The 16,562-nt window shown below is 42.9% G+C and overlaps 1 protein-coding gene across 6 annotated transcripts in view; it reads right to left on the bottom strand.

Moving 5' to 3' along the window:
* The window catches only part of ANKRD44 (ankyrin repeat domain 44), a 477,800-nt gene that overhangs the window by 78,852 nt on the left and 382,386 nt on the right, over positions 1-16,562 (bottom strand). The window lies entirely within an intron of this gene.

Genomic DNA, 16,562 nt, shown 5'->3' with positions numbered 1-16,562 from the left:
AAGACCCCACTGTTTTCCTGAGGTAAGGGTTACAAAATTCTGTTACAACTGTCTTGATTCTGCACCAATTACATGTTATATCTGTAAAAACATGATTAAACATCACAATAAAATTTTTTTAGAGAAAATTAATTTTGTTTTTAAAACGTTCCTAAACAATATTTCGCCATACTGTACATGTAAAGCATTTTTTCTTTTTCCATTTTAATTTTCTCTCTTATTTTTTTTAGCACAAGCTAGTGGTAAGGTAAGTGGTCTTAACAGTGGCCCACGTTGATAACTATGCCCCTAAGTGCACATTCTGTAGCAGGACTTGCTTATCTACTCACCCTAGCTGAGATTATATACATGCACCTTTCTGAGTCCAGGTGCAAATTTCTTTAAATTAGTCCCTTATTTTCTAACTCCTGTTACTCTGTCTTATCTGTCTATATGTTCCATCGTTGCTTACACCCTATGAGGTCTATTGAAATGTTTCATTGCACATTGCGTTGATATTTGTAATGTATCACAATATGCTACCATACCTTGTACTGTTATTTATATATTTTTACTGATGTAACTGTCTATTGCTTATAGAATTGACTTATTATTGCTGTACACCACCTTGAGTGGATGCACTCTCTCTTGATTCTCTACACTGTCTCTTAACTGTAAAGCTCCATCTCACTCTTCCCCCCCACCATCTTTCACCTGTCATCTCCAGTTTCTTTCTCTCCCTTCCTTCCAATCTTTCACCCAAGTTTCTCATCCCTCCTCACCATTCTTTCTGTTATCTTTCTTCCACCCCGCATGCAATTATCTCCTCCTCACACCATTATTCCTTCCATTTCACTCCTACATCTCTCCCTTTTTTCTCTAGCTCCCCCATCCTTCTCACCTTCCATCCTTCAACCTTTTCCTTTTACCTCTTCACGAGGTACCACCTCTACCCTTTATTTCTCCCCCTCTTTCCTACTCTCCTGAGCCAACAACATCATTCTCAGCTTTGTGGTGCCAACTAGAACCTTATTTGTACAGCTCAAGGTGAGAATAATAAGAACATGCAGAGTCTGGTGAGAGAGAATGAGGTGGCCCATCAGTGAGAGAGGGTATATGATAGTTTAATGGGGTAAACAGATAGTTTAGCAGCTCAGCTGGCAGGAGCGCAGAGTGTCTGACCACATAGGAAGAGAGGCAACTGCCAGCAAAAATCAAGCAATAGAAGGACAACAGCTGGAAACAGCAAACTACAGAAAAACAGTATGGCATGCATAAAACTTTATTGAAGGCACAATACTCAGATGCAGCCACATGTTGGCTTCTGCCTGCATCAAGGGAACAATGCAATTAGAAAACAAACTAATTTCTTGTTGTGTTAAAGGAGAAAGTCTCACAATGAAAGTTACTGCCAGCAAGTAATTGCTTCTGAATGGAGCCACTAAGCTCTGTAGAAGACACAGCTAACACCCTGCCATGCTGAGACAGAAAGTCACATACTTTAAAACTTTTCCATAAACCACTGATTCTGAATTGAGCTGCTAGACACAGCATTTGGTCTCCAAATCAGTGTACACGGTCTAGCTTTGTATTAAACAAAGTTCTACACATGCCATGCTGTAGTCCTGCAGCTTGCTGTGCAGTGTGTGTATACAGGGTCTGGTGGGAAGAGAAGCCAGGGCAAGATTTCTGTGACTATGGTGTGAGGCAGATGACTAGCACCGGTGGGAGGTGGCAGCAGCAGGACTGTTTGTTTCCCCCAATGCAGCAGGAAGCTGCAAATTCTGAAACACCTGTCAGAGCATCTCAAGGAACCAGTGGCCTTGAACAAAGTTCCCTCTGGAGCAGTGCCGTACCTAGGGTAGTTGACACCCAGGGCCGGTCATTTTTTAACACCCCCCCCCCCCCCCAAAAAAAATCCAGTACTAGGCATGCCGAGAATACAAAACACTCAGGACCTATAGAGCAATTCTACCATACCATAAGCAGTCATTTCTACGAGTCACACAAGGAAAAGGAAAGCATCTTAAACACTACAGTGAGCACTAGAACATCAATTTGCCTATTGTAAAACGAAACCAGACAGAATAGTACAGATCGTAGATCCTGCACAGTCAATTCCAACTGAAAGCCATGTCTTTTTCACAAACACAGATACACCCTAATCCACTATAGAATAAGTAATCATAAACTTTCTATTTAGACAAAAATTAAACTGAACCCCCAATGCCAGACTCTGCATACAATGCAACACCACAAAAACAGAAACTGTCCCCTAGTACTGTGCAAAATATAAAGACAGCAGATGTAAATTTGAAAAAAACTAACAAGTACCAATCACCACTTTACAAATTAACAAATAGAAATAAAACAAATATAGAAAGTAAAATAATACCATTTTATTGGACTAATACATTTAGCTTTCAGAGGCCAAAACCTCCGTCCTCGGGTTAGTACAGTATAGTGCTGTTACAGTATCCTATCCTGACCTGAGGAAGGGGCTTTTGTTCTCCGAAAGTTAGTCAAAATGTATTAAAATGAGTCCAATAAAAAGATTACCTTGTTTACATGTTCTATTATAAACATTAACACAGCTACAATACTACTTTACCCTAAAGCAAAAAACAAAAATATATATTTTATTTACAGTTTGTTGTCTCTGGTTTCTGCTTTCCTCATCTTCTTTTCACCATCTTCCTTCCATCCAGCATCTGTCTTCGTTCACTGCCATCCAGTGTCAGCCCTCTCTGCTGTCCCCTCCATCCAATGTCTGCCCTCTCTCCCTGCCCCTTCCATCCACATCTGCCCTCTATCTCTGCCCCTTCCATTCACTGTCCGCCCTTTCCCTTCCATCCACTCCACTGTCTGCCCTTTCTCTCTGCCCCTTCAATCCACCATTTGCCCTCCCTCTCCCATCCATCCAGGGTCTGCCCTCCCTCTCGCTCCCCCTTCCATCTAGGATCTGTCCCCTCTCTCTCTGCCCTTTTTTCAGCCCCCAGTTCCAGCCCCCTTCTCCCCTCCCCTTCTCCTGTCTGAGACCCCCACCCCAGTCCCCTTCTCCCCTCCCCCTCCCCTGTCTGAGACCCCCACCCCAGTCCCCTTCTCCCCTCCCCATCTCCCATGAGATCCCCATGCCAGTCCCCTTCTCCCCTCCCCTGTCTGAGATCCCCACCCCAGTCCCCTTCTCCCCTCTGAACACCCCCACCCCAGTCCCCTTCTCCCCTCCCCTGTCTGAGACCACCACCCCAGTCCCCTTCTCCCGTCTGAGATCCCCACTCCAGTCCCCTTCTTCCCTCCCCCTCCCCTGAGACCCCCACTCCAGTCCCCTTCTTCCCTCCCCCTCCCCTGTCTGAGATCCCCACCCCAGTCCCCTTCTCCCCTCCCCTTTTCCCCTCTGAACACCCCCACCCGAGTCCCTTTCGCCCCTCTCCTTCCCCACCTCAGTCCCGTTCTCACTACTGTCTGAATCGGCGAAGCAGCATCGCAGGCAGCGCCTCGTCTGCCTTGCTGCTTGTAAAAAAATCAAATCTCCTTCTCCTCGTCTTGACGTCGACTCGGGCCTTCCAATCAATCACTATGTCCCGCCCGCCCTCGCGGAAGTTACCTTAGAGGAGGGCGGGACATAGTGATTGATTGGAAGGCCTGAGTCGACGTCAAGATGTCAAGATGAGGAGAAGGAGAGATTTGATTTTTTCACAAGCAGGGCAGACCGTCCCCCCCTTGGTACGCCACTGCTCTGGAGATAAGGGTAATTCTAGAACTGAGCATCTGATAGAAGCCTATTCTATGAAGACAGTGGGTGCCCTTTTTCCTCTACAGAATACTAGTAAAAGGAGAGCCCATACAACTTAGGTGCGAGCATTTACAGCTGGCGTATTTGTGCCTATGTTCTGGAGATATGCACATAACTTCTAGTATTCTCTAAAATTAAGCATGTAACTTTGTGCTCTGCCCATGCCCATGCCCCACCCAAACACCATCTGTGTGTATGCCCACCCTCAAGTTACACGCTACTGACAATATATACGCATTTATAGAAGAGTATACAGGTGTATATTTGGTAAATTTATAAAGCTTTTTCCATATGCAAAGCCTGTTTTACAAACAGAAAAAGGTTTTTATAAAATTATGAGAGCACATACATGCAGAAAAACTATGTGAATGGAAAGTATGCATCTACTTTCACATGATCTGCAGCTAGGAGTTCTCAGGGGCATAGCTTAAGTGGGGCTGCAATGTACACCCTGTATTATATAAAATATGAAACATACACATAAAGGGCAGTTCTATAACAGGGCAGCCACAGTTATGCAGAGTGTGTAAGTGTACAGAACATGGTCACTTTCGTGGGGAAGTGTACACTTACTCACATATGTAGCTACAAAGCATGAGTGGCACAGTGCATAAATGCAAGGGGACCGTTCGCAAGAGCGGAATGTGGGAGGGGCATGGGCAGGGCTGTCACGTACATACACAAATTACAGAACACAGTTATGCATGCCCTTGCCACATTTAGGTGCCTGCTCTTATGCCCGCTGTATGGCTGGTATAGATGTGGGTGCCTAAATATAAAGCATGCCGATACCGGGTTATGCTAATATTGTATAATGGAATCTGGATGCTCAGATTACATTACAGAAAAGAAATGCCCACTTACAGAATTACACCCATAGTGCACATAGGGGTGAATCTGTGCATTTTTACACTATTGAGGCTGGACCTGGGAGCCTGATTTATAAAGGCACACGGGCATCTATGTCATGTTCATAAAATAAGTGCCTTTTGGACTTCTCACATAAAACCGGAGCTATTTAGATTGTAAGCTCTTTCGAGCAGGGACTGTCTCTTTGTATCAGGTGTTCAGCACTGTGTGCATCTGGAAGCGCTATATAAATGCTAATAATAAATAATAATAGTATTATGAGCTCAGGTTACTTTGCTTTAGTCTCCCGGCTGACATATACAGAAGCAGCAGCTCTTTCTCCTATGGCAAATGCTGGGGGGAACCGGTAGCAGAATCAGCAGCTGAAGTACCACACAAGCCCCTGACTCCTCACAGGAGCTGTGCGCTCCAGGATGATTATCTGGTCACATGATCCCTATTGTTTGCAATCTGGCAGCTGAAGTGCCTAACTCTCACGCAAGCCATGTGCTCCTGGATGATTAGCCGGTCACGGGACCCCTAACATTTGATAAAGCACGCTCAGACAGGAAGTCCTACTCACTACACTGTATATTTACTCTGCCCTCACACAGTTAGTGATCTTATTCTATCCTAACCTTGGATGTATGCTGTACTTTTTGCCTTTCAGGAACCAGCAGCTGAAGTACCACACAAGCCCCTGACTCCTCAAGGGAGCCGTGCACTCCTGGATGGTTAGCCAGTCATGTGACCCCTACTGTTTGCATAACCATGCTCAGACAGGAAGTCCCATTCACTACACTGTATATTTACTCTGCTCTCGCAGCTATATTTTTACACTATCTAGACCCTCATTCAATTTTTTTTATTGAAATAACCACGGCCTATCATACTACCCTCTACTTCTACACAGTACTGTTCCTCTGCCATGATTTTGCCGATTCTTCCTCGACTTCCTCGTATTCCATTCGTCCATTGCAGGAGTTTCCTATCTCAATACTTCTCAACAATTGTTGGAATTATTTTCCTAGACCTCAACCTCACCCTCAGGTACTCTTTTTTATCATTCATTCCGGTAATACCTAAGTCTAGTCAATGCTTATTGAATAATAGTACTCTTGGTCTACTAAATTGTACAGTCCTGCGAACTAAATCTGATTTGGTATGTGACCTCATAACTCAGTCACAACTGGACACTTTATTTCTTACAGAAACCTGGTTGAGAGGAGAGGAAGGTCTCCTCTCAGGTTGTCTCCCCAATGAAGTCCTCCATTCCTCTAGAACCTTCAAGCGTGGGGGTGGTCTCGCTGCTCTCTTTTCCAGCAATTTAGGACTCACTAAAATTGATCTTCCCTCTTTATTCCCAGAAGTTTTAGCAGTGAAGACTTCCACTACTTTTTCCATCCAACTGGTTTTTCTCCTCTTTTATTGTTCACCATCACTGTCCCAATCCCAATGGGAATTATGTTTCCAGACAATTACTGACGATACTGTCCGCTATCCCCGTGTCATCATGCTAGGAGATTTTAATATTCATCTGGATGTTACTTTCTGATCTTAACCTCACACAGTGGATTACTTTCCCGAAATCAGGCTGGGCATACCTTAGATCTTATTATTTCCCCATCGGATGCTATTATCATACCCATTTCACTGTCTTTTCTACAAGTCCCCTGGTCTGATCACTTGTTAATTCGTTTTTCTCTGCCACTTTCTTTACCTTCCCCTACTTCTGACTCAATTCAAAAATGGTCTAGACATCTGTCATGGATTGACCCCTCTAACCTTTCTTCTGCCATGTTTTCCTTCCCCTCAGATTTTGAATCTCTAGCCCTGGACAATCAAGCATCTGCTCTCTATGCTACACTTTCCTCGGCTCTGGATCAAATTGCTCCCCTGACCCTTACCAAACCTCCTTCTTCCCCTAACAGAAAACCCTGGTTTAACCCTGGACTAAGAAAACAAAAAAAGAAGTATTTATTTATTAGGATTTATTAACTGCCTTTATGAAGAGATTCACCCAGCGGTGTATAGCAGGTACAGCTTAACATAAAACTTACACTTTTTTTAAATACAATGTTAGCATAATACTAATGATACACCTAATAAGCATGCATTAGATCATTCAGCTAATATAGATATGATGCTAAATAGTTTCTACAATACGGCTTACCATATAGCTGAGGGACCAAGAGCAAATATATGATGGTAACAAGATGCGTGGTACAGAGTCAGTTGGGATAAATTCATGGTTAGCTAAAATCAAGGCAAGTTCTTTGTATAGTTTAACTTAGATCAGTTCCTTATCTGTTGCTTCAGTATTTATAGCAAGCTAGTCCAGGTGCAGAATGGGTATACAGTCAGTCACACTACACATTAAAGGCTTGGGAGAAGAGCCAAGCTTTCACCTGCCTCCTGAAGTAGAGGTAGTCTCGAGTTATATGTAGCCCCTCTGGGAATAAATTCCAGAGCATGGGGACTACTCCTGAGAAGGCTTGCTGGTGAGTATCACATCATACAATTTCTTTTGATGAGGGTACAGATAATGATGATCCCTGAGAGGTCCTTAGAGGTCTTAAAGGTATGTAAAGGGTTAACTTATTATTTAAGTATTCTGGCCCATTTTGTCTGAGAGCCTTGAAAATCAGTGTTTTAAATTTAGCCCTGTAAGGTACTGGTAGCCAGTGTAGCTTTTGCAGGAAGGGCAGCCTTCTATCAGTCGTGCTGCAGCATTCTGAATTAGTTGGAGCTGATACAAACCTTTTTTGGTTTGGCCAGTGTATAGGGCATTACAGTAGTCTAGTCATGATATTATCATGGCATGGACCACTGTGGTCAGACTCGTCTTTTCAATATATGAAGAAAGATTTTGTAGCTGCTGTAGATGGCAGAGACAATTTTTGAATTTGTGGGATCAGAGTGAGCGATGAGTCTAGCAGTATCCCAATCTTCCTGACCTGTGATTTTAGGGGGAGTTCATACTTCCCAAAAGTGTTTTGAAGTTGGGTATTTGTCCATTTGTGTTTGGTACCCAAAGAATCTCTGTTTTATTTGAGTTCAGGCAAAGTTTGTTGTTGTTTGCCAATTTCTGAGTTGGGCAGGCAGTTAGTTTACTCAGAGCTGTGGGTAGATCTGGTTCAACAACTATATGTAGTTGCACATCATCAGCATAGATGTAGATTTCATGTCCATTGACCAAAGTAGCTCAGCCAGAACCTTGAGGTAGATATTAAATAAAATGGGAGACCGTATGGACCCCTGTGGCACCCCACAGTCCAGTGCCCAAGGTAATAATGTGCTGTTGCAGAACAGAACTGATTGTTTTCTATCTGACAGATAGGATTTGAACCAAGTAAATTTCTGCCAATCTTGTAAGCCTGATATTATGATCCACGGTGTCGAAGGCTGCCGAGAAATCGAGCAACACTAGTATAGAGGCAGATCCTCTGTCATGATTTCTGTGCAGATCACCAAGAAACAACACAAGAACTGTCTCTGTTCCATACCCAGGTCTGAAGCCAGATTCACATGGGTCTAGTCAATTTCTTTCAATTAGCCAATCGTTGAGTTGGCTGCAGACTGTTCTTTCTATAAGTTTAGCCAGAAAAGGTGTTAATCTGATCGTAAACACTTGTGCCTAGGCCGAGGCTTAGGAAGGACCTTGGCCAAGGCCTAGGGTAGACCAAACAGGCACTAAGCAATACCACGGGTCACAAAGCCCCGCACACGCAGGACAATCAACAAGAACCACCAGAAAAGGGATAGACCACTCAGGCAGGCCGCAAGGCCAATCCAGAACCCACTCGTATAGAGTCCAAGCGTACAAGCCGCAAGGCCAAACTGGAACCAAATCATACACTAGGGTAGGGAAAAGAACAAGGGGTCCCCGATGGGACTGGAGCTCAAGCAGCGCACACAGTGCCAGCCAGTGGCACAAAGGGAAGGGCGACAGACAAAACTGTGGATATAGACTACGACCAGAGGGACAGAATACAAACAAAGGCTACACAGTAACCCAGGTAGTGGAGGGCAAAGCCCACAGGGAAAAAGGGAAAGCCAGGGTTAGAATGGGACACTATAGACACGGAATCTAGAAGAGCGAAGCGCCACAGGAATGGCTGAACAGGGAAAAACACACTAAAGGAAAAGGCTGCTTTCAAATATAAGGGCAGGAAAGAAGCAGACACACAAGAGTACAGAAAGGGATAAGGCCTAAAAGAGGCAGCGCTCACAGAAGGCAAATACCAAGCACTGCACATAAAGGGTTAACACTGAGTAAAGGGAAACTAAACAAACAAAGCAGGATTGAGCATACCACAGACAGAAAGGCTGCCTAACAGAGGCAGAGAGAAACAGGCAAAGGACAGACCCAGCTGCACTGCAGAGTAGCAATCAAGGATAAGTTGGTTACAACCAGAACACACACACACAGAGACCACAGACAAAAGGAGAGCAAAGCAAAACTCCTCAAAATACACACTGTGCCACGCGCACAGACAGAATAAGAGAACCAGAGCTCAGCTGACAGGAATTAACGCTAGAGCGTCCGCTGTAGGGAGAGGTAAGTTTAAATAGGTCTGACTTCTGACGTCTGCTGCTGACATCAGCTCAATCCCTGACAGGCCCTGGCTTAACTACTTTACCCAGTTCTTCTCAACAAAATAACTTAAATTTCCAGACTTCTCTAAATACCATTATTCCATCATCATCTGTATCTGGTTCCTCTTCATAGTCCTCGTTTCAACTACAAACACTGGTCTCACTCAGTAAGACGCTCTTCACTATGTGTAATACCACCTGTCCCCTTGACCCTTTCCCCTCAGCTTGGCTCAAACTCCCCGATTTGCAATTGATTCCCAAGATACTTTCGTTGATAAATAACAGCCTTTCTTTCAGCCAAGTTCCACTTCCATGGAAAGACGTGGTTGTTCGTCTTATTCTAAAGAAACCTGCCCTTGATCCCCAGTCCCCAGCTCACTATTGTCCTGTGTTCAATCTGTGTTTCCTTTCTAAAGTATTAGAAAAAATTGTCTATGTCCAATTCACTTCTTTCATTGAAAAGTCCCTGGTTCTACACCCGAAGCAATTGTGTTTTAGAACGCACCACAATACCAAGACTGTTCTCACTGCATCTCTCAGCAAACACCATTCTCATTTTGACAAGCATAACATTGTTTTAGCAGTCTCTCTTACTACTACTACTAATCATTTCTATAGCCCTACTAGACATATGCAGCGCTGTACACATTACATGCTGATACTTTCTCTGTCCCTACAGGGCTCAAATGCAAATGACTTATTATCTGCATTTGACTTAGTGAACCATTCTCTCTTGCTTTCTCATCTCACAGCACTTAGGCTATCAGGCTTTTCTTCATTTTTGACCGGACGTTTGTTTCAAGTAGTCAACCCTACTCTTTCTGCTTCTCCTCTATCTCTGACCTGTGGAGTCCCTCAGGGCTCTGTGCTCTCTCCCCTTTTGTTTAATCTGTTCATAAGTCCACTAGCAACTCTTATACAGTCATTTGGAATTTCCTTCCACTTTTACACGACAATATTCTCCTACTCTTCCCAACTAATCCTTATTCGCCCTCATTACAACCAGTTCACGAATGGCTCCTAGACCATAGGCTGGTTCTAAATAAAGAACGACAGTCACATGTTGGTTCACTGGTGGTTGTTCAACCCCTAACTCCCCTTTAAACCTCTTTGGCACCACTAACACTCCAGGACCACTCCTTTAGGTATTTGGGTGTTACTTTAGATTCTTGACTCACATTCTCTGCACAGATTTTCCTATTATGCAAATCAGGTTTCTTTATTCTCCAACAACTCCAACTGGTTAGAAGCTATTTTGATCATGATACATTTCATTCACTTATTCTCTCCCTTCTGATGTCAAAAATCGATTGCCGTAACATAATATACTAAGGATCTCTTCATTATTCTCTAAAGCATCTCCAAACATTACAAAATACTGCAATTAAACTTCTCTGCCATGCTACAAGAACAGACCATGTTTCACCCCTACTTCAAAAATGTCACTGGCTTCCAAATCATTCATAAACTTCTTACTTTTATTTCAAAGCTTTCCGGTTAGGATTCTTGGATTACCTGGCTAACCTTACCATTCCATATTCACCCATTCGTCTCTTGCGATCACTCAACGATTACTGTTTAGTTTTCCCAAATCCCAAACAAGATAGCTTAGAATCAACCGGACATTGTGCCTTCTTTTTTTACAGCCTCTGCCTATTAAAATTCCCTTCCTTATGAAGTCTGTGCTGAATTGTCTTTTCAAAACGTTTAAGCCTGCTTTAAAGACCTGGTTGTTCCGCCAGGCATTTGATCCTCCAAGTTAGCTGACTGTGGATTGCAGCTGTCGGTTCAAACTCAACCCCTTCCACTTTGTTTCCACCATCCCTGTATAGATATGAATTGGTCCATCTTAATGTGTGTGATATTTACTTTAATATTTGAATATTGTCGTTCCTTTCTCATGCCTATCATATTTGTTACTATAAGAATTGTAAATTGCCTAGGTCTACCTGTTAGTTCAGGCAGTATATCAAATAAATAAATCAATGGTCTTTATACAAATGCAAAATGTCACAAAAGGGCTGTAAATTTAAAAAATGATGTTTCCTAGTACTTAGGAAGTGCATCAGACTCCTAGAAGACCTACTGTTTACATTAAAGATATAAGCCACCTGCTGACAAACTACTGCATTATTCAGTAAAAAAGCTGCCAAAAATAGTGCAATGGGTAATATTTAATGGAACTGTCAGGCAACTTTTTAACATACTATAAAGTTCATAATATATTAATGGTAATGACTCAAGCTCTTACAGTTTCAATCAGCAACCTCATTTATGTCTTTTTACATGTTCTATACCCATACCTAATTACATGAAGTCTCAATATCATTATAGCACTTACTAACTGTAATTAAACATTAGGACATGATGTGCACACAGCTCATACAGCAAATCCCTATAAAGAGAGAAAAAAAAAACGATATTGCATGACAGAGTAAAACAGCAGAAACAGGAAGTGGATCCAGGAGTGACGGTTCCCCACACTGCAGTGAACTGCTAGGCATAGAATTACAGCACACAACCTACGGAAATGGGAAGGGGAGGACTGCACCTGGCATAGAGGATTTCCAGAAAGTGATATTTATCAGCTCATAAGTATGGACTGTTCAGGCTGCTCCTGAGTTTCCTGGTTCCCTATTAGAAATACGTCAGTGAGCCAACAATTTCCGCTATTCTCACTATCTGAAAGTCTCAAAGCCAACCTAAAGTTCCAGTAGGGTTCTAAGCCATTACAAACATGTCATTCTATTTTAATTAAATAAGATTTTACAACAATAAATGATCTGGGGGAACAGACAATGAAAGGTTAATCTGACATCCTCCCCGTCACTGATGGACCATTGCAAGATGCCCACTCTCTCAGATAACAAGTGCTTTAGAAGCTTGGGGCCCAATATTCTAACGGATACATATAACCAGGCAAGAGAGGCTCCTGCCCAGTTAAATCACAATGACTGGGGAAACCTCAGATTGTCAGCAGTACTTAATCACACAGTGCCACTGAATAAGCAGTCAGACCAACTTGGCACAATCTGGGTAATGCTGGGACAGTCTAGGGGCAGAGTTAGCATTTATCTAGTTAGTGGCAATTTTCAGTCTGTTAACTAAGGGGCCCATTTACTAAGTGGCCGGCGTTGCGATTAGAGTGTGGGTTTGCCACTCACTCTGGCAACTTTCTAGCATGGCTGAAAAATGGCCATGGTTGTTTGTTTGTTTTTTTTTAATGGCCAGGCTCTAATTTCCCCATTAGCATATGTGTGTGTGGGGGGGTGGGGATAGGAAATCCACCTAGGTGGATGAACAACAAAATCCCAAGTAACCAACAGACAAAAAAAAAAAGTGGGAAGTGGACCAATGACTCCAGAGGCAGGGACAGCTGGGTCAAGCTAGGAAACTTTATTACAGACTTGACACAGATCTGTGTTTCGGCCACAGGCCTGCCTCAGGAGTCTCTGTGATGTACATACAGGTACTACGCCACTGAAAGACAGGGGGTCTGGTAAAAGACCTTCAGATGTTCACTCGCCGATGCACCTAACGAAACAGTATACACTGAGTAATTTTACTCAGTGTATATTGTGGGAGTAGCAAATGCAGCTGCTCAAACTACAGCAGGATGCCTCAGCGCATCCCGTGGAACTGCCCTTTTACTGTACAATAGGCCCACATTAGGCCTACCGCACCTTAATAAAAGGGCCTCTAAATAACTAATTGGATAAGATAAGACAGCAAAAAGGCTGGGTTAAGCTGTGCTGTTTCAGGAACTTAACCCAATGGGGGGAGGGGTTATGCACATGGACAAAGCATGGGAGGGATATAGGCCACACTGCCACTTACTTGTGCAACTTGTGGAATACTGTAAGTTATATGCACTCTTGTCGCCTTTAAGTGCCTGCAGTTATGCCAAGGCTATTGCTTGTGTAACTTGGGTGTGTAAATGTAAGGCACACCGGTGCTGGGTTATACTAGAATCTGGGCACTGAAAATAGGCTCTCACTGTGTGCCACTGGGGTGCCAAAATGGAGGTGCCCAGTTATAGAACAGCCACCCTTGCATGTCATTGCCATTAGCATAGGTCCATGCTAACAGCAGCACACTCTAAAATCCATGCTATTTTGTGTGCCTTAGTAAACATCCTCATAAGGCAGTGGTTCCCAAACCTGGTCCTGGAGGTACACCAGCCAGTCAGGTTTTCAGGATACCCACAATGAATATTCATGAGAGGGATTTGCATGCAGTGGAGGCAGTGCATGCAAATATCTCTCATGGATATTCATTGTGGATATCTGGAAAACCTGACTGGCTGGGGTGCGCCAGGACCAGATTTGGGAACCAGTTACTATGTAACTCTAAGTCAATGTGCTTTGAAAATGAGCACCTTAATATCCTACCCTTCCTGACAACAAAACAGGGTGACTTACAGAAAATAATGTATTAAAATTGGACAGGAACACCATTCAATATTGATAGGATAGAAAAGAAGACAAAAAGGAAATAAGAGTAAAATAAAAGGATAATAAAATCATAGAAATATAGGACTATATGTAGACAAAGGTTCACTATTCTTGGACTGCTGCAAAATACACAATAAGCACTTCTGTTCATTGGTGGAGGAGTAGCTGCCTAATTATAAGTGCATTGAGGTACGATTTTGGCAAACTGGGTTCAATTCCCACTGCAGCACCTTGTGACCCTGGGCAAGTCACTTAACCCCCCACTGCCCCAGCTAAAAAAAAAATGCAAACTAGATTGTGAGTCCACTAGGGATAGAGAAAGTACCTGAAAATAATGTGTACAGTGCTGCGTACGTTTCACAGCACTATAGAAATGAGAGGTGGTAGCAGTAGTAGTACTATTGATCTGGGTAGGCCTGCTTAAAAAGATAGGTCTTTAAAGCTGATTTAAATCTAGACAATGACTATTCCATCTGAAGAGACAAAGAGATCGAATTCCAGAGTAAAGGCACAATAGCAAAAATGTATATTGATGTTCTATGGGATTTTTACATTAAAATGTTACTTTCCCTCTGCATGGCTATTTGGCAGGTGGATGTAGAGAGAAACATTACGATCAATGCATTTTGTCATGTAATCTTTTATTTCCAGAGAGGCCACAGTCTCCCTGCTAAGCTTCTAAAGCCTGTTGTGCAACTATGACAGTCTGGCAAAGAAGCTCCACATTAGAAGAAGGAATCTGGCACCACATAGCCTGCATTGTGATAAACTAGAATTAAGCCTAAACAAGGATCATATTGCTCTCATGTGTAAATGGATGAATATTTTCTGCATTACAGTATGCTGGATGTGGCAGACTCTTACTTTACAGTTCAACAGAAAAAAAGTATTTCCCCAGGGCTTACCCTAGTGTTTCGTGTTTATGTTCATGAAGGAGGAACTGAAAGCTATGAGTAGAACCCAACTTGAAAAAAAGGACATTTGCAGCATCAGCTTTCACTTTCCACCATACCATCAGGGCTATTTCAGTCTCCTCTAAGCAAGCACTATCAGTCAAATCAGTTTTTTAATTACCACTACAGCTACTATGATGACCCACTGTGGCACTTGAGCCAAGAATAACCATGGGACACATTCATTCTTTAAGGTTTACATGTGGCAAAGGTCACAGGCTGCGACAACAGTAGGAAATCAGAAGCAACCCAGTCATTAAGGGAAAAAGGCTTCCAACTGGGTAAAATTTATGACACAATGGTGTCATCTCAAATCTTTTGTGCTAGGAGGGGTGGTCGCAGGTGAGCAATGCCATAAAGGGCACTATTCCAAGCACAGTAAAGTGTATTATACAAGTGTATTATACCAACAGTGGAGTTACTGTACAGCAATGGCACAGCTACGGGGGTCTTGGGGGCCCAGGTCCCCCTACTCCAGCCTCAGGCCACCCCAAATCTGGTGGCCAGTCAACCTGGTTCAGCCGTCATGCCATCTCTTGTTCTCAATCTAACCGCCTTGATCAGCTCTCTCTCACTCCCTTTCGGCTCCCTGCAGCGCTGCCTTCTTCAATTTTCGGATAAGAACACTGCCTTCAGTGGCCCGGAAGCTTTCCCTCTGCTGCATTTTCCTGTCCCACATATATAGGAACAACGAGGTTGAAGAAAACAGGAGATGGGATGATGTCAAAAAGTTGAAGCCAATTAGTTTTGCCTGTGTTTCCCCTTCCCCGCACAGCTGTCATCTACTACACTCAAAACAAAGCAAGCAAATCTATGAGCTGCTGCATCCTCATTGTCAAAAGTACATCACTATTGCCACACTGGGACAGACCAAAGGTCCATCAAGCCCAGTATCCTGTTTCCAACAGTGGCCAATCCAGTTCACAAATACCTCGCAAGATCCCAGAAAAGCTCAATACATTTTATGGTGCTTATCCCAGAAATAAGCAGTGGATTTTCCCATATCAATTTAATAATTGTCTATGGACTTTTCCTTTAGGAAGCCGTCCAGACCCTTTTTAAACCCCACTAAACTAACTGCCTTTACCACATTCTCTGGCAACGAATTCCAGAGTTTAATTACACATTGAGTGAAGAAACATTTTCTCCGATTTGTATTAAATTTACTACTTTGTAGCTTCATCTCATATCCCCTAGTCCTAGTATTTTTGGAAAAAGTAAACAAACAATTCATGTCTACCCGTTCCACTCCACTCATTATTTTAAAGACCTCTATCATATCTCCCCTCAGCCGTCTCTTCTCCAAGCTGAAGAGCCCTAGACGCTTCAGCCTTTCCTCATAGGGAAGTTGTCTCATCCCATTTATCATTTTCGTCGCCCTTCTCTGTACCTTTTCTAATTCCACCATATCTTTTTTGAGATGCGGTGACCAGATTGAACACAATATTCAAAATGTGGTCGCATCATGGACTGATACAAAGGCATTACAACATCCTCACTTTTGTTTTCTATTCCTTTCCTAATAATACCTAACATTCTATTTGCTTTCTTAGCCTCCGCAGCACACTGAGAAGAGCATTTCAACGTATCATCAACAACGACACCGAGATCCCTTTCTTGGTCGGTGACTCCTAACGTGGAACCTTGCATTACTTCAGGTTCCTCTTTCCCACATGTAACACTTTGCACTTAATCACATTAAATGTCTTCTGCCATTTAGACGCCCAGTCTCCCAGTCTCGTAATTTTTCATAATCCTCTCGCGATTTAACAACTTTGAATAACTTTGTGTCGTCAGCAAATTTAATTACCTCACTAGTTACTCCCATCTCTAAATCATTTATTGTTGGTAGTATTTTTATTCAATTTCACTTATATTTTCAAACATGCTGGCTTGTGAGCATACAGATGTACACAGGGAAAGTATTGGTTTCAT

This window comes from Microcaecilia unicolor, chromosome 7, assembly GCF_901765095.1.
Source record: "Microcaecilia unicolor chromosome 7, aMicUni1.1, whole genome shotgun sequence".
Lineage (NCBI taxonomy): Eukaryota > Metazoa > Chordata > Amphibia > Gymnophiona > Siphonopidae > Microcaecilia > Microcaecilia unicolor.
This window is presented reverse-complemented; position numbering and strand designations above follow the sequence as displayed.